This window comes from Canis lupus, chromosome 4 (genome assembly GCF_003254725.2).
Source record: "Canis lupus dingo isolate Sandy chromosome 4, ASM325472v2, whole genome shotgun sequence".
Taxonomy (NCBI): domain Eukaryota; kingdom Metazoa; phylum Chordata; class Mammalia; order Carnivora; family Canidae; genus Canis; species Canis lupus.
The window spans coordinates 58,171,802-58,192,970 of NC_064246.1; the positions used below are offsets into that span (position 1 = coordinate 58,171,802).

General features: G+C 48.3%; 1 protein-coding gene across 1 annotated transcript in view; it reads left to right on the forward strand.

Moving 5' to 3' along the window:
* Positions 1–1,386: 1,386 nt before the first annotated feature.
* The window catches only part of FAT2 (FAT atypical cadherin 2), an 80,918-nt gene continuing 61,135 nt past the window's right edge, over positions 1,387–21,169 (forward strand). Inside the window, exon 1 of the mRNA XM_025435257.3 lies at positions 1,387–1,547. The gene's annotated coding sequence lies outside the window, so the exon portion shown is untranslated. The remainder of the gene's footprint in view (positions 1,548–21,169) is intronic.

The following is a 21,169-nucleotide window of genomic DNA, read 5'->3' on the forward strand; positions in this document are numbered from 1 at the left end:
TCACATGGCAGAGAAAAGACATCTGTTCTGAGCAGCCCCAGGAGTCGTCAGCTCATTTAACAATTGAGGAAACAGAGACTTAGCAAATTTGAGTCATCTGCCTTGGGTCATGTAGCTTATAATAATGGTAATAATAAAGAAATGCAAAATTTTTGTTTATTAACCAGGTTCAAGGGTTGGGGCTCAGCTGAACATCAGATAAAGATGCCAACAGTCAGAACTGATTGGTGGGAGAGGTAATGAGTTCCCGATAATTAGAGGTATGCAAGCGAAGACTCACTGGTCAGGGAAGCTGCAGAGGGCTGCGAGTCCTGGGTAGCAGGGAGGGGATTGGATAGGATGGTTGCAGAACCATTTTCCGCTGGGAGGGTGGGGCAGGAACGGCTTCATTTACCCTTCTTTCCCCAGCACCAGGTACAGTCCCTGGAAAAGTGTAGGTACTGGGCCTCACACAAAACAAGCAAAGGAATGCATTCTATAACTGAAAAGCTAATCCCTGTCTGACTTTTTTTCCCTTCCCTTAAAACACTGGTTCTCGACGCAGGGAGCATATTAGAGTCATTTGGGGAGCCAGAGCAGAGAGGTACCCCATAAATTGTACCAAAACTCAGATATCTTGCTTCCCAGTGAGAGGCAGGTGCTGTGCTTGGCACTTTACACACAGTATCTGTCCCGTGGATCTGCACAATCTTATGAAGCCAAGATTCCTATTCCCATTTCACAGATGGGGCAGCCAGAGCTTGGAGAGGTTAAGCCACTTGTAGAGAAAGTCACAGCGAGTCACAATGAGAAGAATGACCTTTCACGGGAGACTTTCTCTGCTAAGTGACTTCCTTTTAACCTTTATTTCATTTAATCCTCATAAGATAAGAGTTATTATTATCCTCATCTGTAAAAAAAAAAAAAGAAAAAAGGAAATTGAGGCTCAGACTAGTATCTCACCCAGGGTTACTGAGCTGGGAGGCAGCAGCGCCAGGGTTTTGGAACAGACCTGGGTGGGTGGGGGTGGGGGTGGCGGTGGGGGGTGTCCTAGATCTGCAGCGTCAGGGAGGAATGTTCAGGGAGCGCCAGCCCAGAGCTTAGCCACCCAGGTCCTTCTTTAGATGGCTCATGGTCTCTGTGTGTCCTCCACCAAGGACTACCTGCCTGGGGCCTCAGTTTATCCCTCTGGAAAGCCCAGGAGGGAGGTGGAGATGGGCCTGGTTTCTCAGCAACTTTCCAGCCATCATTTTCCATGACTCGATTCCCCACTGTGAGTTCTGGGCCACAAACCAGTTGGCTCCCCTCCCTCCCTCCCTCTCCGTGAGACCGAGAGCTGGCAGGAGGGGATGATCCGCCTCAATTCTCCTCCTCCTCCTCCTGGGCTGGGACACACCTACTCCAACTTTCTCAGCAGCCTCCTCGGAGCGCGAGTGCACGCGGGCTTTCCTGCGCGGAGTCTCTGCGCCTCCCTCCGGAGCCTGTCAGCCCCAAGCTCGCGGAGAGGGCTCCAGCCCAGCGGCCCAGCAGCCCAGCCTGGGGCACCCTCCCCTACCTGAAGGGCATAGGTAAGGACTGCTGGAGGATGGGAGGTTGGGGGAGGGGGTGCACAGCGGATCCATTCTTGTGCCTTGTCCCAGAGCAGGTGGGGGCGGTCCAGGTTCTTGGAGGGTGGGTGACGGGATCAGGATTGGACTGGGGCAGTCATGGTGGGGGTAGGGCAGGGACACCTGGGCCCAGGGCACCTAGGTACACTGATTGCAGCCAGAGATGTAGCCAGCCCAAGCCTGGGGGCTGGAGATTGGGGCCCAGGAATGGACAAGGCCAGGAGTCTGATCTCATGGAGGAGCAAGGTCATATTTGCACGTGTGGGAAGTTGGAGTCGTGTCCTTGCAAGAATGAGAGTCTCCGCATGGGCTTTCTGGGGATGAGCCTTCAGAGGGATGTGGGGACATTTTCCTACGTACTTTTAGGGGGAGGTTCTGGGACCAGGGAACCAAGAGGTGCTGGCTTCTTGGTGTATGTCCAGGGGGCAAAGGAGTCCTATTACAGAAAAGCCACCTGGCGTGGAGGAGAGAAGGAGGGCTTGCGGGACAGTCTGATAAGCTGGCCAGCCCTGGCTCCTGTATGGCTCTTGAGGCACCCTGATTAGAACCTCAGCTTTCCTGGTTGTAAAGTGAGGGTGCTCACCATCTCTAAGGGCTGTAAAAGGCTGTGAGTCTGAGAGGCACCCCTGAGGTGGGGTGAGTGGGAGCAGGTCTGTTCCCCTGTCTTGGGGGAAACAGGAATCCGATGCATATCTTTGGAGGAAGGTGAGCTGGAGTGGAACGCTGAACAGAGCCACCAGGCCAGAGTTCAGCCTTCCACTGGAGAGAGGGTGTGCCGTATGCCCCAATGTGGGGAGCAGCAGAGCATGCCCCGGTTTGCGGAGGGCTCAGAAAGGCTGTCTCTGGCCCCTGCCACACTCTAGGGCTGGTGGCCTCGGCTCAGGAGAGAGGAGGGAGGCAGAGAAGCAGGCTCAGGGCTCCTTTGACAGATGGGGAGCTGAGCCTGGGCAGATTAACAGAGCCCTCCACGCAGAACACGACTAGTATAATAGTTATTATTACTGTTGATACTTACTGGATGCTTCCCAGTTCAGGGACTGGGCTGAGTACGCCTGGTCATTTGAAAATTGAGAGTTTTTGAAGCAGGGGGGATGGAAAGAGAATTTCATGATTCACGTCTCTGTAACTCGCAGGCTGTGTAGCCTAAGATGGTTCCATACCTCTCTGGGCCTATTTTCCTACATATAAAATGAAGGTGGCTATGATCCACTCTTAGCTGATTCACCCCAGTAAGCCTGTGGGATAAAGGCAAAGAGGGAATGGTTGTCAATTTTGCAGGTGAGGAATCCCGGGGCAAAGTTTCCCCTGGTGTTCTCCACAGACCCCAGCTTACACCGTGGCAGGGAGGTGCTGAGTCCATGACACTGGCTAGCCCGAGAGAGTGCAACAGTGACACCCTCCTCTGCCAGAAGCTCCCCAGGTCTCAGTTTTCTCATCTGTAAAATGGAAGAGGAGCTAGAGGGAGCCAAGATCTCCCTGGAAACTCCTTCTGATTCCATGATTCTTAGTGGTCTCCTTAAGGACTCAGGAGACAGACCAAGAAGGGCTCTGACATTCTCCAGCCCCTGTGTGTCAGCGGTGGCTGTCCTTTCTACAGGGAGGGGCTGCCAGCTGGTCCCCTGTGAGTTGGGCCACCGTGGTCTGCTCCCTGCACTTTCTTCCTTGGGCACAAATGAACTCACCTCGGCCTAGAAGTTCTCCTTCCAGCAGCCCCGTAACAGACGATGGTGCTGGCACTGCTACTGGCCAGGTGAGGCCAGGTGGGACAGAATGTGGGGCAAGGGCCAAGTCTTAAAGAGAGCCAGGCAATGATGTTGGTATAATCAGGGACCTTCTGTATTCCCTGGGTGCGCCTTGCCTTTTGGGCTCCTTCGGAATTGGACAGGGCGGAGCCTCTGGGCATTTCCCATACTTCCTGGGTCCCCCACACAAGCTGAGTTGGCTCAGAATCTCAATGCTACTATTTATATGGCTGATGGTCTTAATGCTTACATTGATAATGGGGGTTTCTAGATAGACTTACAAAGAAAAGTGTAACTCCAAATCCTGGATATTATTTTAGTTGTGTGACTGGGCCTCAACTTCCCTAAACCTCCGTCTTCTCATTTGAGAAATAGGGCTAACGATTGTCTTTTTCTCAGAGATCGATGTGACATTTAAATGTAGCGCACAGGGTCGTATTCAGTACACTGATGGTCATCAACTAACCGGCTCCTTCTGCTTTCCCTGGGTGGAGACCACCCACAGCACCCTGAAGTCTTCCTTCATAAGAAAAATTGCAGTTGTAGTTACTAATTATTCGAGGGTCTTTTTCTGTACTATCTCTCCTACTAAGTGTTGCTCACTGCTCTGGTCCTGTGTCTAGCACAGCGCCTGGCCAATCAAAGATGCTCATTGCATATCTGCTGAGAGAACAAATGAATCTTCATTTCTAATTCATAGATGAGCACTGTCACTTACAGGGACTAAGCATTAGCCAGTCACAGATCAATAAGAGTGGGGAGCGAAGGATCCTTAGAGATAATCGAATCAGACAGATGGAGACGCTGCAGCCTGGACAGAGAATGCTGAGCACTTGGCTGAGGTCACTCAGCATGTGAGTGGGGAAGGCCTTTTCACTTACCTCCACCTCTCTCTGCCGAGCCTGGCTCAGAGTATTGCTTCCGGGTCGGGTTGGTCATTCACTTAGGAGGCCGGCCAATCATCCCCACAACACAACCAGGCTGGTGGCTAGACTCTGAGTGGCCCTTCAGGGGACAGGGGACATAAACCTCATAAATTGGACCTCTCCCCCAACTCCCACAAACACCCCCCCCGCCACATGCACATGCACACATGGGGTTATACACCACTGCCAGTGAGTTGGCAGGTATCTGTAACTGTGCAACTAGAAGGTTCCTCAGGAGTTCCCTGAAGTCTCCAAGAATCATTGGTCCCATTCAATGGATGGAAACATAGAATTTTTTAAAAGATTTTATTTATTTATTCATGAGATACACAGAGAGAGGCAGAGACATAGGCAGAGAGAGAAGCAGGCTCCCCATGGGGAACTCGAGACTTGCTCCTGGGTCTCCAGGATCATGCGCTGGGCCAAAGGCAGGCACCAAACCGCTGAGCCACCCAGGTGTTCCAGAACCATAGATTTTGAATTACTTGCCTCAAGTCACCAGTTTGTAATGGTGTCCTGGGTCGTTGTACAGCCAACAGGGAGCCATTGCTGAGCATGAGATTTAAACATGTAAAGGGGAGTGCTCATTGACTGGGCTGTCACCAGGTTAGACCATTTCACAAGGACCTTCTACTCTGCATAACTGCCCTGCAGGCCAGCCCAGTAGTGCCTCTTGGCTGCTGCTGGTGCCGTTTTCCATGTGAAGATAAGAGACACTCAGAAAGGCTAAGCCACTTCCTCTCCATCCCACAGCTTCTGTCCTCTCGGCACTCAGTTCACTACACCTAATGAGTGTGTTCCATGTGTCAGGTCCCCAGAGATTCACGGTTGGGGGAGGCAGACCTATATAGATGGATGGATGAATACCTTGAGGTAGGCAATAAAATAGAGGCACACTGAGACTGTCATGGGGGCCCAGAGGAGAGATACTCAGCCTAGTCATAGAGTCAGTGAAGGAAGCTTTCTTGGAGGAGCTGTCACAAAACTTCAGTTTTGAACTCTGAATAAGGCTTAAATAAGGAATGGATAGCAGGAAAGGGACTTCAGAAAAAGAAAGTAGCATGTGTCAAGGCAAGGCAGGTGTGTGCAGGAAACCATCACCTGGGTGGAGAATGGTTAGAGATGTGCACTCAAAGGTAGGGTGGGGCCGGGTCATTGAAGGGCTTATGTGACATGCTAAGGCATACGGCTTTTTTTTTTTAATGTAATTTATATATGATTTTTTTAATTCATGGGAAATTATAGAAATAAACAAAAGTTAGCAGAAGAGTATAAAAAATCACTCAGCTTCAACAATTGTGTTTCCTCCACTAATTCTTCCCTCATCAGATTATTTTGAAGCAAATCCCAGATATATACTTGCATCTGAAAATATCTTCATATGTCTGTATATAAAACATAGGACTTCAGAAAATCATAGTAGGAGCATGGCCTTTATTTTGTAAATATTGGAGGACTGTTTTGAGGGAGGTTAAGTTGAAGGGGGACTTGGCTACTGTGTGTGGCTGTGGGGAGGAGCAGAAATTTAAGGAAGGGAATTGGAGTACAAGGTTATTTTGTTGTCTCCCCTTGGGCAAGTGCATGCCTGATATTTCCACTGATTAGCAAACTCTCTCCTAAAATTCATCTCCTCCTGAAAGAGGCAATTGCCTTAAACATTTCCCAGTGTGGAGCTTGTGGAAGAGAGAAATCGCACCCCCCCCCCCCCCTTGCCTTCTCTCAGTCCTGAGTCTTTTCCCATTCCTGAGACTGGAGTGGCCCCTGCGAGGCACCTGTCCATTCCATTGCTGGGGGCAGGGAGCCCATAGTGGAGAATTCTCCATTTTCTAGGTCCTGTTTGGCTCCAGTGCTCAAGCGGTTGGCCTCCGTGCAAGCTGAGCAGGACTGTACATGCCAGCTGTGGGGTAATGTTAGTGTGCGTGTGCTCACGCGCCCCAGGTCAGAGCTGTTGTCTGTACCTGCAGCATCCCCTTTCCTCTGGATCCTCTCAGCAAATGCAAGACCGCACGGCACAAAATGCATCATTTTGGATGCCCAGGGGCTTAGCCTTGGGAAGCGGGGGAGCATTGCGTCAGGGTTTGGGCACATGAGCTCTGGAGCCAGGGTGCTCCAGCTATGTCCATGGCCTTGGACACATCACTTCACCTCTCTGAGGGTGCAGGGTGTGTAATGCTATCTACCTCGCAGAACTGTGTGTGGATGCATATAAAGTTGTTAGCATAGTAGCCAGCACATATTAAAAGCTCACTAAACATTAGCTACTATGACAGATTTGGGGGCTCCTGAAGTCTTGGGAATTGAATCGAGAGAATCATAGCATCTTGGAAAATTCAAGTCCAAGAAATCTCCAACTCTTGGAAATATATAATTAGAAGAACCCTATTAGATCCCTAGTATGTCTCTACCCTGTAAAGATTCCTTATACAGTGTCCCTGACTGTGCTTTTTTCCATCTTGCAAACATTCAAGAACATCAAGTTATAAGTTATAATCAAATGAACACACCAGTGTCCAACCTGTGACCGGAGCAAAAGCAGATACCCTCAGCTCCCCAAGAGCCCTCCTGATGCTCCTGGCCAGTCACCCTCCTGCCCCTTCACACACACACAAACATAGTGATTACCCAGGCAGCTGGGGTGTTGTCAAATACTTTCTTGATGGGTTGTGTACCATCGTTAGGGGAACTCTAATTATTAGAGAGGCTCAGTGTGTTAATTTGGAAGTTGTAAATGAAACTTTACCTTTAAGTTGTTTTGTTTTCACTGTCCTATTTCAGTGGCAGTCTAGCTTAGGGCTGAACTTCTCAAATGCCTAGGGCTGTTTTTAAAAATCCAGATTCCTCAGCCCCATCTTGATCTACAGCCCTAGAATGTGGGATCTGGGTGTGGGGCCCGGGAATCTGTATTTTTACAAGCTCCATTGGAACTCCAGGTGAGGACCAGCTGGGTTTGGAAACCACTAAACGAATGTTTCCGAGCTCCAATTCTGGAGAGGCCATTTTTCCAATCCACATACCATCTTACTGGCCACTGACCTGGGACAGGCACTTGGGCTTCCTGACTCTCAGTTTTTTTCATTTGTAAAATGGGGATAAAATGATAGTACCTACATCCTTGGGTTGTTGAAAGACTCTGACAGCCACAGGCAAGGGATGAAGCTACAATCAGCATGACTATTACTGAGAAGAGCCTATCTGTGATATAGCCAAAGGAATGTTGGACTTGGTAGCTGAAGACCTGTGTTTGAGTTCTGATTGGGCCATTTGCTGGCAGTATGAACTTGGCCAAATCTTCCGGCCCTCCCCTCTCTGCGTCTCAACTTCCCTATCTATAAAATGGAAATACTCTTTGGTTGCCTTTGAGGGGATCAAACTAGAAAGTGGACAAGAAAACTGCTCTGAGGATAGAAAAAAATGCTGCATGAAGTAAACCCCAGTGAATGGGGACTCAGCTGAGCCTGGGAACCCAGTGGAGAGTGGGCTTGCCTTGCCCTTGCGGTTCTGTGAGGGTGGGGAGAGGGAGCTGCTGAGTGTTCAGTGTTCCACAGTCCTGGTATGCTCTGGCACAGCTCCCGTGCTTCTTGGTTTCTGAGAACTATCTCCTTCCTGGTCCTGGGGCAGGAAGAGTCCAAGATCCCAGAAGCAATGAAATCCTATGCAATGTGCTGTAGTCAGAATGCTTTTATTATTTCAGTGTCTTCCCTTTTATTAAAGGTTCTTTGAAGTCCTTTATTAGCATTTTCAGAAAACTTTTTAATGAAGTATAATATGCACGGAGAAATGCACAAATCATAAGCTCAATGAACATTCCAGAAACTAACCAGCTCCCAGATGAAGAAACAGAATATTTCCACCATTACAGAAACCTCCTTTGTGCCCCTGCCAGTTACTAACCCCCCGCAAGGACAACTTTGTCTTACTCTAATCCACAGATAAGTTTGCCTATTTTTAAACTTTATATAGTCGGAAGAGTACAGTATGCACTCTTTTGCATATGGCTGCTTTTGCTCCACGCTATGTGAGTGGGATTCATCTGTACTGTTGCCTAGAACAATACTTCATTTCCCTTGCTGTATAGTATTCCCTTGGATGAATATCCTCATTCTGCTCTTGATGGACATTTTAGGTGTTTCCACTGTGGGGCTACTACAATAGTGCCTCTTTGAACATTCTCTGTTAGTCTTTGGTGAGTCCACGTGCACATTTTTGCTGTGTCCCCTAAGAGCAGGACTGCTGTGTCATGAGATGTACATACGTGCATGGAACCCTTTTTATTTTCCGGTTCAGCTCCATTCACTGCAAGTAGAATATGGTTCACGGGGCTAAGCATCTATCTGGGAGATAGACAGACCTGACCACAGCAAGATAAACAATTGCCTCCGGGGTCTGAGATGCTGATGCATAGAGCGATCTGCAGATTCAGAGACTCTCAGGTGCAAGTCAGACACGGGAATCAGACCTGTCACTTTCCCTTTCCTGTCTGCTCTTCTAAATGACTCCAGAGATAACTGTGGGTCTGCCCTACCTGAGGGGCTGTGTCTACACCCCACCCCCCTCTCCCCACAGGGGCCAGCAGACCACCTGTAGGGGACACTGTGCGCTTCAGCGCACTGCAGCCCTACTAAATCAGACTGCTTGCGATGAGGCTGTGATTTTTAACGCACTGACTTTGGGGAAGCACTTCTATGAGCCTGCGGTCTTCTCCTCCCTTCCCCACCCCTCTCCACCGGAGCCTAGGAGAGGGTCACGGATGGGATATCCATTTTGAAAGGAGGCATGAGAGGATCCTAAAGGAAGAGATGCCCTTGCTTAGCAGATCCCAAACACCCGTCCCACCAAAATCACCCTGGGAACTTGTTAAACATCTATTCCTGAGCCCCACCCCTAATGATTTTGTTTAGCAGAGATCTGGGGTGGGGCTGGCAATGAGTGGTTTTAACCCCCACCCGCACCCTCTTAGGGGATTCCCAATGGTGGGAACCACTGGTTCAATTCAAGGGCCAGCCCTGTCTGGTGATAACGCAGTGGGCCCAGTGGCTCCACTCTGTGTGTGCCACGGTGGAGTGGAGCTCAGAGCTACTGTGGGAAACAGGAAATCAGTATGGACTGAGCTCAGGGGGCTTGAGTGTATGGAACTCCAGGGCTTGGCCTGGAGCCAACCAGCAGAGGCTGCTTGGCATCTCATTAGTATGCACCTTGAGGCTCACAATCACCCCTAACTCTTTCGTGCCACCAGCCCACCACAGGTTCAGCCAGCTTCGCGGCACTGACAGGGGCTTCAGAGAGGATCTGCCTGTGGCATCCCACTGCTGGAGTGCCGCTCCCTGCCTGCCCAGGCCTGCCTGCCACCTGCTTTGTCGCAGTTGTGCGCAGAGGGGTCTGGCCTCGGCCGGACGGGCAGCATGGCGAGGCCAGGCCAGGCCAGGCCAGGCCAGGGGGAATGGGCTGAGAGGGAAAGCTGGACACAGAGCCTTTGCTGACAATCTGCGTTTGCTGGGCTGGGAGGGCCCGTGGTTCTACGATCCCTCTCCTCTTGAGTGCTATTTCCAACCCTTCCCCAGGGAAGGGGGAGGCAGGGGATCCCATCACACACCGGTGATCCGAATTTTAATCCTGCCGTGGCCACATGCTGGCTGTGTGCATTGTTAGTTGGGTAACCTCTCTGAGTCTCATTTACCTGGTCTACAAAATGAGGATAATTACAGAGTTGCTGTGAGCGAGTTTAAAGCTACAATGCGTGCCAAGTGCTTACTACAGGGCCTCACCACATAGTAAATGTTCAATAAATGTCAGCGGCGACAGTGTCTGTATCTCCGTACACATTTCACATTCCCTAAACGTCACCATCCTGGGGGTATCACTGGACAACAGCTCAGTGGAGGGCCAGCTCCATGAAGGCAGGAGACAGGGACCAGGCCCCGTTCCCAGATGGACACGGGAGGTCCCATAAAATGAGGGGGTTCTGCTCAGCCCCCACTGGGCCCCCTGCTTGGCCCTCTGATGGGTTACCGAGGACCCTTGACACCAAAGGAGTGGGGCCCACCTTCAACACCGTGTCTGCAAGTGAGGGCTCCTGTGTGGGGCAATGTGAGGATGGTTTTAGGCACTTCGTTTTAACTGAGCCTGATGATTATCTTCTCTGATTTATGTATGAAGAGACTGAAACTCAGTCAGGTTCAGTAGTTTACACTACATCATACGGCCAGCAATGGTCATAAACGTAGGCGGCACTCCAAACAGCTGCCTTAGGCCCAAGCCTGAGCGGGTGGCCATCATGTTCTGTGGCCCTAACAGTGGCCTCCCCACCTCCCAGGGTGCTTGAGTTAGAGGAGACCTGACTGGGAGTGGCCTTGGGTGGCTGATGGTGGCATGCACGAGGAACAATGAGAAGCTTCCGTCCCAGCAGCGTCTCAGAGCCAGCTAGGAGGAACGGGGTCCACTTTACTGGTGGCTCCGGGGCCCGCTAGCTCCTGGGAAGGCAGCTTGTCATGTCCTGGATAGAGACGGGAGCTATGCCGAATGGACTCATTATACAGATCACAGAGGATGGGGCGTGGAGAGGCCACCCCGGCATGCCAGCGTCGGAATGAAAAAGATCAGGAAATTCATGTTGTTGGGGTGCACCCACGACATTCTCTACCTTCTGTTTTCACTGGCACCTCACATCCACCCGACTCCCTCCCTCAGCCTCTGAATGACGTTACATTGATTAGCTCTCTGCACCCACTACAGGGGAAAGGGTGACAGGAAAAGAAAATATGGAATAGAAATTCTTCCTTTTTTTGAGAGAGAGGGAGAGAGAGAGAGAGTGTGTATGTGTGTGTGTGTGTGTATGTGCATGAGTGGGGGGAGGTGCAGAGGCAGAGAGAGAGAGAGAGAGAGAGAGAGAGAGAATCTTAAGCAGGCTCCATACCCAGCCCAGTGCCTGAAGTAAGGCTTGATCTCATGATCCTGAGATCATGACCTGAGTCGAAACCAACAAGTTGGATGCTTAACCGACTGAGCCAGTGGCACCCTGGAATACATATTATTCTTATTATTTTGATGTCATTCAACCTGCCTGCTTGAGCTTTGCTACAGATCATTGCAAGGAAAGAAGGGATGTCACGAAGACCCATGGTGCGTGTGCGCACACACGTGTGTGTGTATATATAGAAGGGTGCTTTGGGAAGGAGCTCCTGGGACATAGGCAGGGATCAGTACACATACATGGTTCCCTTTTTTCCCCATGTACTTTCTTTTTAACACCTAATATAATTGTAGTAACATTACTGTATTTTTACAATAGTAATGACTAATAATAGTAATAACATTAGCTATTTCCTGTGTACCTGGCACTGTGCTAAATATTTTCCATGCAGAAGCTCATTAAATCCTCCATGAGGTAAGAACTCCATGGGACTTACCATGAGGTAAGAACTGATATCTCCATGTCACAAATGGAGAAACTGAGCCGGGGAGAGACAAAGCCATGTCCCGAGATGCAAGCAGAGGCAGGATGAAGGCCAGGTCTGACCTTGAGGCCTAGCTCCTACCCCCTGCAGTCTCCTCCTGGCTGGTGACCTTAAGGATGGCCTTGTGGGTTCCAAGGAGCCTCCAGGTGGGGAGAAAGGCCAGGCTGGGGGCAGCTGCTTGGTCAGTGAAAAGAGCCCAGGACAGGGAGACTGGGTTCTGGTTCTAGTTGCGCCACCACTGTCGTACATGACTTAATACGATGCCTTCCCTTGTCTGGGCATAGTCTTCCCATCTTTCTAAACAGATTAGACTTCTAGTAGTCTTCCAACTGTGCCCTCATGGAGCCTGGGAATGTCACAGAGATGCCTCAGAAGGTGGAGGTGGCAACAAATGGGAGTTAAGACTCTGTACCCCCAACTTGCATCTACCACAGCGCCAGCTCTGTTTAATTCACCTATGATAATGATTATAGTTTAAAAATCACAACAGTAAAAATCACACCAGTTAGCATTTATTTCGTGATGGCTGAGTGCTGTGCACCATGTTAAGTATTTAATATGAACCATCGAATCAAACCTTCTGAACAACTGCCTGAGGTGAGTTTACTTACTATATCCCTCTTAAAGATGAGGAAAAACAGAGGCACAGAACTCATGTTAGTTACTCAAGGTCACCCAGTGTGGAACTTGGTGTCTACATGTCTGAAAACTCACCCTTTTGCAAAGGATTCCACTGGATTCAGAGTGACAACAGGCACAGACAGGAAGCACCCCACTAGACAAGGCTATGTAGCAGGGACATTCCGGCCTCTGCAATTTGTGCTACTCACTGAAAGATGCTCTAGGAAACAAACGGAGGGTGCTGGAAGGGAGGTGGGGGTGGGGTGGGGTAATTTGGTGATAGGTTTTAAGGAGGGCATATAATGTGATGTGTGCTGGCTGTTATATACAAGTGATAAATTATTGAACACTACATCTGAAACTTAGTATATACTATATGTTGGCAAACTGAATTTAAATTTAAAAAAAGAAGCTTTTCATTCCTCTGGGGGAGTCTATCCCCCATGACTTCAGAATACAAACTTCCTCCCTCCCAGAGAGCCACCCCAAACCCAGACCTTCAGGATAGCTCTTCTCCCCTCTCCTTATCCCTCTTCCTGTACAGGGACCTCCTGTCGCCTTTCCAGTCAGGAGGAGAAAATTGAGATTTCCCATGGGCCTTCCTACAAGGTTGAGTTCACACTTGTGTCCCAATCTGTCCCAGGGCACAAATGTAGAACCTGGAGGAGATGCTCTGTTGCCCTGCTTGTCTCTCAAGCTTCTAATTGATAAATATTGTTCTCTGTCCTGTTGAGCTGGAGCTGGTTTTCATCTTACAAACCACTCTGGCCCAGGAACCCCACAGGAAATGGGGCGGGACCCCTTCCCTCCTGTCTCTTCCTCCAAGCCTGCAGATCTTGGGGTGCCTCTGGTTTAGGGAGTTTTCAGCTCCAACCACAAAGTGCATGGATCCACGTAGGCAATCCCAAGAGGAAGAGACCTCTTGCTCCCTCTGGGCCTCACTAAGTGTCAAGGTCTGCAAACCTAGAATGCCCACAGCCAAACTGTCCTCACAGTGTAGATAGAGATGTGGGTGTGAATGGGTGTCTCTTCCATTCGAAAATTGACCTTGGTGATAAACAGTAGCTGAAAGAGCCTCAGTGTCTGGGAAGCGCTCTCAAGACTTTGGAGAGTGCTTGCTCCCTCTGGTCTATCTGCATGACCTCCTTGTTCCTGTTGTGGAGCCTCTGCACTGCCTGTTTTTTTCTGCCTGGAACTTTCTCAAGAAGTCTTTGTGGCCCTCTCCCTGCTCAAATGTCACCCTGTCATGTAAGGCTCCCCTGACCACGCTGATTTACCATCTTTTTTTCTGCTAATTAGAATAGACTTACCACAAGAGTAAGAACCTCATCTGTCTTGTTTCCTGTTCTAGAATGCCCTCAGTGCTCAGTAAATAAGTGCTGAATGAATAAATGAATGAATGACTTTGGCAGAGGAGGCCCAATAACAAAACATTTTCTCATCCTTCCCCACTTTGTCCCTTTTTGTCCCCAAAATTCAGGTGCCTGGAAGCCCTCTGTTTCCTTCAAATATTCATCTCACCAGGGTCATATTAATACTTTCAAGGTTCCTAGGCATTATTGGCCCTTTATCCATGAAGAAATATTAGAAGTTATAGTTTATGGTGATGTCGATATAAAGATATATATATATATTTTTTAAAGATTTTATTTATTTATTCATAGAGATACAGAGAGAGAGAGGCAGAGACACAGGCAGGGGGAGAAGCAGGCTCCATGCAGGGAGTCCGACATGGGACTCAATTCAGGGTCTCCAGGATCATGCCCTGGGCTGCAGGCGGTGCTAAACCGCTGCGCCACCGGGGCTGCCCAAGATATATTTTTATATATGAAAACATTTTCTTCAACCTAAAAGACTGTTTTCTTTCTTCTGAATTTAATAGAAATTAAAATATTTTCATGGGTCTCTGGAAGTACGATGGGCCTTCAGGTGTGCCCACCATGTCTACCAGATAGGTGGATCTTGCATCCTCCTTTGAATCCCAAGCATCCTTGGTTCTTGGTTCCCATGCCATGCTCTCTAGAGCTGAGCTGGCCAATTTAGTAGCTAGTAATCACATGAGGCTATTTAAATTTAAATTAAATAAAATTACAAACTCAGTTCCTCTGTTGTACCAGCCACATTTTGAGTGCTTGACAGCCACACGTGGCTAGTGGCTCCCATACAGGACATCTCAGATATATAGAACATTCCCATTATGGTAGAAAGTTCTTTTGGAAAATATTGTTCTAAATAACTGGCTCCAGCTACACCAGCCCTCTCTTCTTGGAATATGGATTCCAATTCTTGGCTGGCACTTGAATCCACCACCTATTAGATGGATGAATCTGGGCAGAGCCTTCAAATTATCCAAGCCTCAGTTTCTCATTTACAAAATGAGGATCATAATAAGTGTCATAATAATGGTGATGTTGATACAATAATTAACTTGGACTGAATGCATTCTAGTGCTTGGCTATTTGTCATGCATTGACTCATTCAGTCTTCTCAACAACTCTGTGAGATGGTACTTATACCATATCCCTTTTACTGGGACTAGAGAGGTGACATAACGGCCCAAGGGCACACGGCTGGTGAATGGTAGAGCTGGGACTTGAAACTAGGTCTATCTGACTCCAGAGCCCACTTTCCTGACTATTATTAATTCTACTCAGTGCTGCACTTCTCCCTCAAAACCAGGTGAGATAATGCATGCAGATTTTTTAACTTACAGATTATATACAGATATGACACTATACTTTTTGTCATCAGTAATAAAGAAGGGGCCCCCCAGGCCCAGCTCCTTTTCACCCATGTCCTAGGTGAGGACTTCCTTTGTTAGTCATCTCTGCCTTCTAATTTCAGGTGTGGGCAGACCTGGCCTTTGACAGCTCCCCTGAGAGCCTCTCAGTCGGCTGGCAGTTCGGGCTGCCATTTACCAAGCCATGTAATAAGGTGTTCCTCTGTGTCTTTTCCTCCCTGCACATTCACCTACCATATTATCTGTCTCCCCTGCAGCCCTGGGAAGTAAGTAGGAGTAGCTATTATTATCTGCAGTTTACAGATAAAGTGAGGCTCAGAAGAGGTTCTGTGGCCTTCCCAACGTCACACGACCCATCAAGGGCTCAAGCCACTGGCTCCTTTCCCGCTTGTGTCCAGTTCTTGGACTTGTTTTGTTACAGCAGAACCTGGCAGGGGCTGTCTACATACTAACAAATGACTCAGGGTTCATCCAAGTTTCTGAAAAGTAAATCAAGCCTCTCTCCCCACAGGGAATTCCAGTTGGCTTAATCCAGTAGAGCTGCTCTTCAAGCCTAGTCCACACCAGAGTGGGAGTCTTGAATGGAAAGATCTCCCTTTTAATTTGATATCAGATTACTCTTCTCAGCATGTACTTCTTTTCCAGTCCTGCAACTTCTCAAAAATCTTCAGGGGCTCCCTACTACTAGGAGAAAAAACAACTTCGTAGCTAAAGACTTTGGGACTAGCAGGCACCTGGAATGTCAATATTCTTTCACTGATGATTTTAATTCTGGTTCAAAGGCACAATCCCTCCTGCTCCTTCTCACCTTTAAGCTATTGTCACAAAGAGAATATACTTAGGATTTTTTTCTTGAGAGGCATGAGAGCCAGCCCCAACACTGATGCCAGAGGCAGACACCATGGAGGGGAGGGGAGTGGGATCAGAAAATACTTACCAAGGGCACTCAAATCCATGGTTAAGTGGATTGGACATTCTCCTATCCAGAAAAATGAATCCAGGGACTTTTTCTTTCATGAAAGTATCTCCAAACTTTAAACAATATCTTATCTCATTGCATTTTCCTACAGCCTAGGAAATCCAGAACATTTGGGTTTGGGAAGTCTGGCTGTGTGTTTTCAGTTCAGCCACCATCTTTCTGGGTGGCCTTGGGTATGCTGTGCAAATCTCACGTCTCTTATCTGAGAGGTGGGAGTAAAAGGGCAGATGTGCTTCCTTGGAGTATTATGTAGGCTACTACATAATATCTGGACATGCCTACAGAAAGGGAAGGTGTTGTGCCATGGGGGAGAATGTCATCACTGGTCTGTACCTGGGTACTTCTGGGAGTGACAGGCAGGAATTTCATTGTCAGAAACAAAGCTTGACAGTTTGAAGAAATCTGGTAAAAGCTTCTTTGGTGGGAGTTTGATTTGGCTTTGAATTAATCTGAGTACATCTGGTTCCCCATTGAAGGGACAGCATTAGTTAGAACTAAAGTCATTGCATGTGGACCATTACAGATATAGATCATAGTACATTAGAATCATAGCGCATCCAATTGTGTGTCTTAGGACTTTTTTATAACAGGGCACAGGACATTAGAAGAGCAGAGCCCCAGCCTGTCAGATCTGCAGGGGTTCCTAGAGGCCATCTACCCAGTTTTTAAAATCTGTGCTTCCCAGTGGGGTGAGGGACAAGCCTGTGGGCAGGGCCCTTGCCTTGCACCCCTGCTCCTAATAGTGCAGCTCTGCTTTTCTCTATTTATAATTTCATTAGGAAAAAAAAAAAAAAAAAGAGAGATCCTGCCCTTGAAAGCAATAGAGGGGTTTGAAATCATGAACCCATTCCAGTCCCTTCACCCAACATATCGCACGTCATTTACAGAGGAAGAAAGAGGTTCACAAGGGTTTTGTGGCTGATTTGACCAAGGCCACACAGGGAACAAATGACTTTAGATCCAGGTCTCCCAAGGGCCAGATTAGCTTGCTACAAGGAACCCTGAGCAAGCATCAATGAGCATGCAAGCCTGATCCACAGCCAGAGGAAATCCATTCGCTGCTTTTGAGGACTCTTTCAGGGTCTAGTAGAGATCATAGGCCTGCAGAGGCCAAAGAATACCTGTGTGAGTTGGAAGGGACTTTAGAGCTTTATTCGTCTCCCCCAAGGGCAAATATCCCTCTAGAGTACCATATCCTTCTCAGGTTGCCACCCAGCCTCTGCTTAGACTCCCCAGAGATGGGGAGCTCTGTATTCTGAGGTGACTCATTCCAGAATTGCACTTGAGGTCACTAACCACAAGAATGAGGAAAGATCTCATAGCACTGCTCCTCCCATTTGTGCTTAGACTTTTTATCAGTGACTTGGATAAAGACATGGGTGCCACAACCACCAAGTTTCTGAATGTTAGAATCGAGATTCTGAGAAGCCATAGTGGTGAGCTGAAACACTGGCTAAAGTGTATCATGGTCTCATTAAAGCCCTAGAGCATTTAGTTGGAGAAAATCAGCCTGTGAAGAACAGATTGGGGGTGATGTGATAATACATCTGAGAGTTTTCATTACCTACAAACTCAGCAGTCAAGAGTGTGAGCTGGCTGCTAAAAGTAATAGTAGTTGATAATATTTGTTGAAAACTGTGTCACATACTATATTAAGCATTTATGTATATTAACTGATTTTGTTCTCAAAATGGTACTATGAAGTAGAGAAATGAAAATCAGAGAAGGTAAGCCACTTGCCCAAGGTCACGTAGCCAGACACTGAGTGTTGTGAACCACTTTCGGCTGTTTTCCCCATCAATGAGAGGGTCTGGGAGTTCCAAGGAGGCAGATTTAATTCAGACTTATAGCCTAGAAGCGTCTATTCATGAACCCTCACCCTGCACTTGCTTACGCTTGTGCACACACAAGCCCCATAGCTACAAACTTATGTGCTCATATCATACTCATTCTGTCCAGCAGGCACACACAATTAAAGTACCCATACAACTTTTCAAAAATAGACACCTAAGTATGTATGCGTGCTCTCCTGCAAATGTGCACATTCACCCACATGCAGATTTTCTTCTAAGTCTGGGGAGCCAAGAACGGGAGGCCCCACCCCAGACAAGCGCCTGCTCGCAGCTTACCAGAACAGCCTGTGGCTGGGCCAGCAAGCTTAGACTCGACCAGAGACCAGCGGCTTCCTGCTCTGCTGGGGCACAGCCTGGACCTTCTCCAGAGGAGTCAGTGGACCCCACCCTCACCCTGACCTCAGGCTTTGATTCTGTTTTGGCTTTAAAAACTAATCATAACTAATATTTATTGAGTGCTTTTCTATTGGCCAAGAGCTGTGCTAACTACATGAATGGGCATGATCTTTAGTCTGTATAAAATCCCAGGAAAACAGGACTCTTCATAGCCCCATCTTACAGATGAGAAAACAGAGGTCTGAGGAGGTTAGCTTACCCAAGGCGATATAGTTAGCAAGCGGCGACTTTGGACTTAAACCCAAGTGGTCGGATTTACAAGTAATTGTGGCTTCTCCTTCTGGCAGTAGGGTCAGGAGGAAAGAACCTGGCTCTGGTTCTTACCCTGAGATTTTGGGCAAGTCCCTTTCTTTTGGGGGGACTTCATTTTCCAGCTTCAGAAAGGAAGGGATAATCACCAAAGGTTCTTTCAGTTTTCATTCTCTCATTGCTTTTCCTAAGTCCAGATCCTTCCATTTTTCAACTGTTGAATAGGTTATGTGCCAAGCACTGGGAATTTATGCATGAATAAGATACACAAAGCTCCTATCTTCATGGAGCCCAGTGTCTAGCATAGAAGACAGTTACTAAACAAATTAGAAAGAACATAACTGAGTGGGGCTAAGAGTCATGACAAAAACGGTGCGGTATGATAAAGAAGGGTGCTAGGAAGGAGGCTACATCAAATTGGGGGTTAGGATATGACATTTGAGCTGGGCCAGAAAGAGGGATAACAAGGAGTTAGCATTGTGAAAATCTTTTTTTTTTTTTTTTTTTTTGTGCGTTGTGAAAATCTTAAGTAAAGGGAAACAGCAAGTGCAAAGGCCCTGAGGCAGACTCTAGTTTGGCATGTTTGTGGAAGAGAAAGGAGGCCCGTGTGGCTGCAGCTTAGTGAACAATGGGGAGAGTGCTGGGAGGTAACATTGGAGAAGCAGGCAGGGCCCACATAGAATGGGGTCTTGTAGGCCTTGGTAAGGGGTTTAGATTTTAATCTGAATGCTATGAAAGCCACTGGAAAATTTTAAGCAGTAATTTGAATTGGTTTATGATTTCACAAGATGTTTCAAAATAGTGGTCCTAGGTGCTGTGGGCTGGGAGGACAGCCCAGGGAGCCCACCATGCCTCTGCACCTTGCAAACCTATTCACTTGCCCAGGCATAGTGCCAGGAAACAAATGTCCAGACACAGGCTGGTCTGTGGGTCCTACAGCTTGAAAACAACTCTGGTCACCAAACCCTCATTCAAGGGTGCATCCTCTTTGCATCTTATCCCCTTCTAGGGAGATCCTGCCCCTGGTCCCTTCCCTAAGCTCATCTCTACAAGATGCCTGTGCAGCTGCTGAGTGCTGTGTCTTGTTGGGGCCTGCCCTACACGGGTGCTGACCTGGTGAACAGAAAGCTTTCCGCAAAGCAGGGCAGGCTGAGCAGGGAGGCTGCATGAATGCTAGGCTCCCTGGGCTGCCTAGTGAGAAGATTTGGGACTGGGGTAAGAACTCGTTTTTCCTTGGGGCTTCAACTTCCAAAGCAATGCCATCCTGTAGGGTTAGGGTCCACATGACTCAGGGGTCCACTCCCTCTTACAGGAGACTGTGTCAGGGATGGTTGAGTGGAATGGGGGTGAACATGGCTTCTGCCTGAGGCCTGCTTCACTGTGGGCCGCAGCGGTAAGCAAGGAGTAAGAGTAGAGGAGTAGGAAGGATGGGGAGAAGATACCCCAAGTATAAAATCTGCCTCTATCCCTGCTCCCTCTTCTCTAAGGTGCTGGGCCTGGGGTGCCACCAATAGGATTTCAAGAGAAGGATAGTGGGGAGGCTGGAAGGATGGGGCATATTCAAATTCTTTTCTGTCACAGGCTTGCAGATCCCAAGATAGGCAGACTTTTCCATTCCTGCCTCCATCCTGCCTCCCATGTTGGGATGCTCCCTACCAGGTCTTAAAGAAGCTGCATTTAGCTCCCTCAGGACTCTGGAAAGCAAGCCTCTCTTTTTCCCTCTTGCCCCAGGAGTTTAACTCTTTTTTGCCTTTGAAGAGCAAGGCAACTGGAAAAACAAGTCTTGCCTGTTTCATCCAGGAATGCTCCGCACATCTGGCTGGCAGCCATGAAGCTCCTTGGAGTCAAGACTCTCACGGGCAGGCCAGGCACTAGCCTGGTGTATGCAGCCTCACATTCTGCTTCTGGAAGGCTTAGTTTGGCAACCAAACTCTGCCCTCCCTTACTCCCCTTCTACCTTCTCCCTGATGAGTCTGGCTGGACTTTTAACCCAGGTTGGAGTTCAGGGATGAGCCATGTGGGAAATGACCCAGGAAGGAATGGGAGCCGCAGCAGGTCTTAGGGGGTGAAGCACTCATTTGTAGTTAGTTCAACAATTCCCAGAGACTAGTTATTTCCTGGCCACCCACTATGTGGAATGGGGCAAGACTCATCACCCCTCTGGGGCTCTATTTCTCCATCTATGCTTGAGGAGTGGGGTCAGAACTCCATGTCTCAAAGATCCATTGTAGCTCTGACATTCCAGGAGATTCGAAGTTACAGGATGAGTCAGAATTAGGCCCTATCCAAAGGGGCTTGCAGTGGGATGAGTGCAGATAAGCCTGGGATAGGGGAAGCTAGCCCTGGCCTATGATGCAAGGAGCCCCAGGTCTAATTCTTGCTTTGATGCTATCTAGCTGTAAGGCCCTCGATGGGTCCCTTCCCTTTACGAAACTGAGTTTCCTATTAGTAATAATAGCCAAGATCGAGTTAAAACTTCTTTTTTTAAAATAATAAATTTATTTTTTATTGGTGTTCTTAGGGTTAGGGTTGAGTTAAAACTTCTATGTCCCAGGCACCCTGCTGCATTATTTACCTTTGTTATTTCACTTCATTTTCACAACCATCCAAGGAAGTAGATAATATC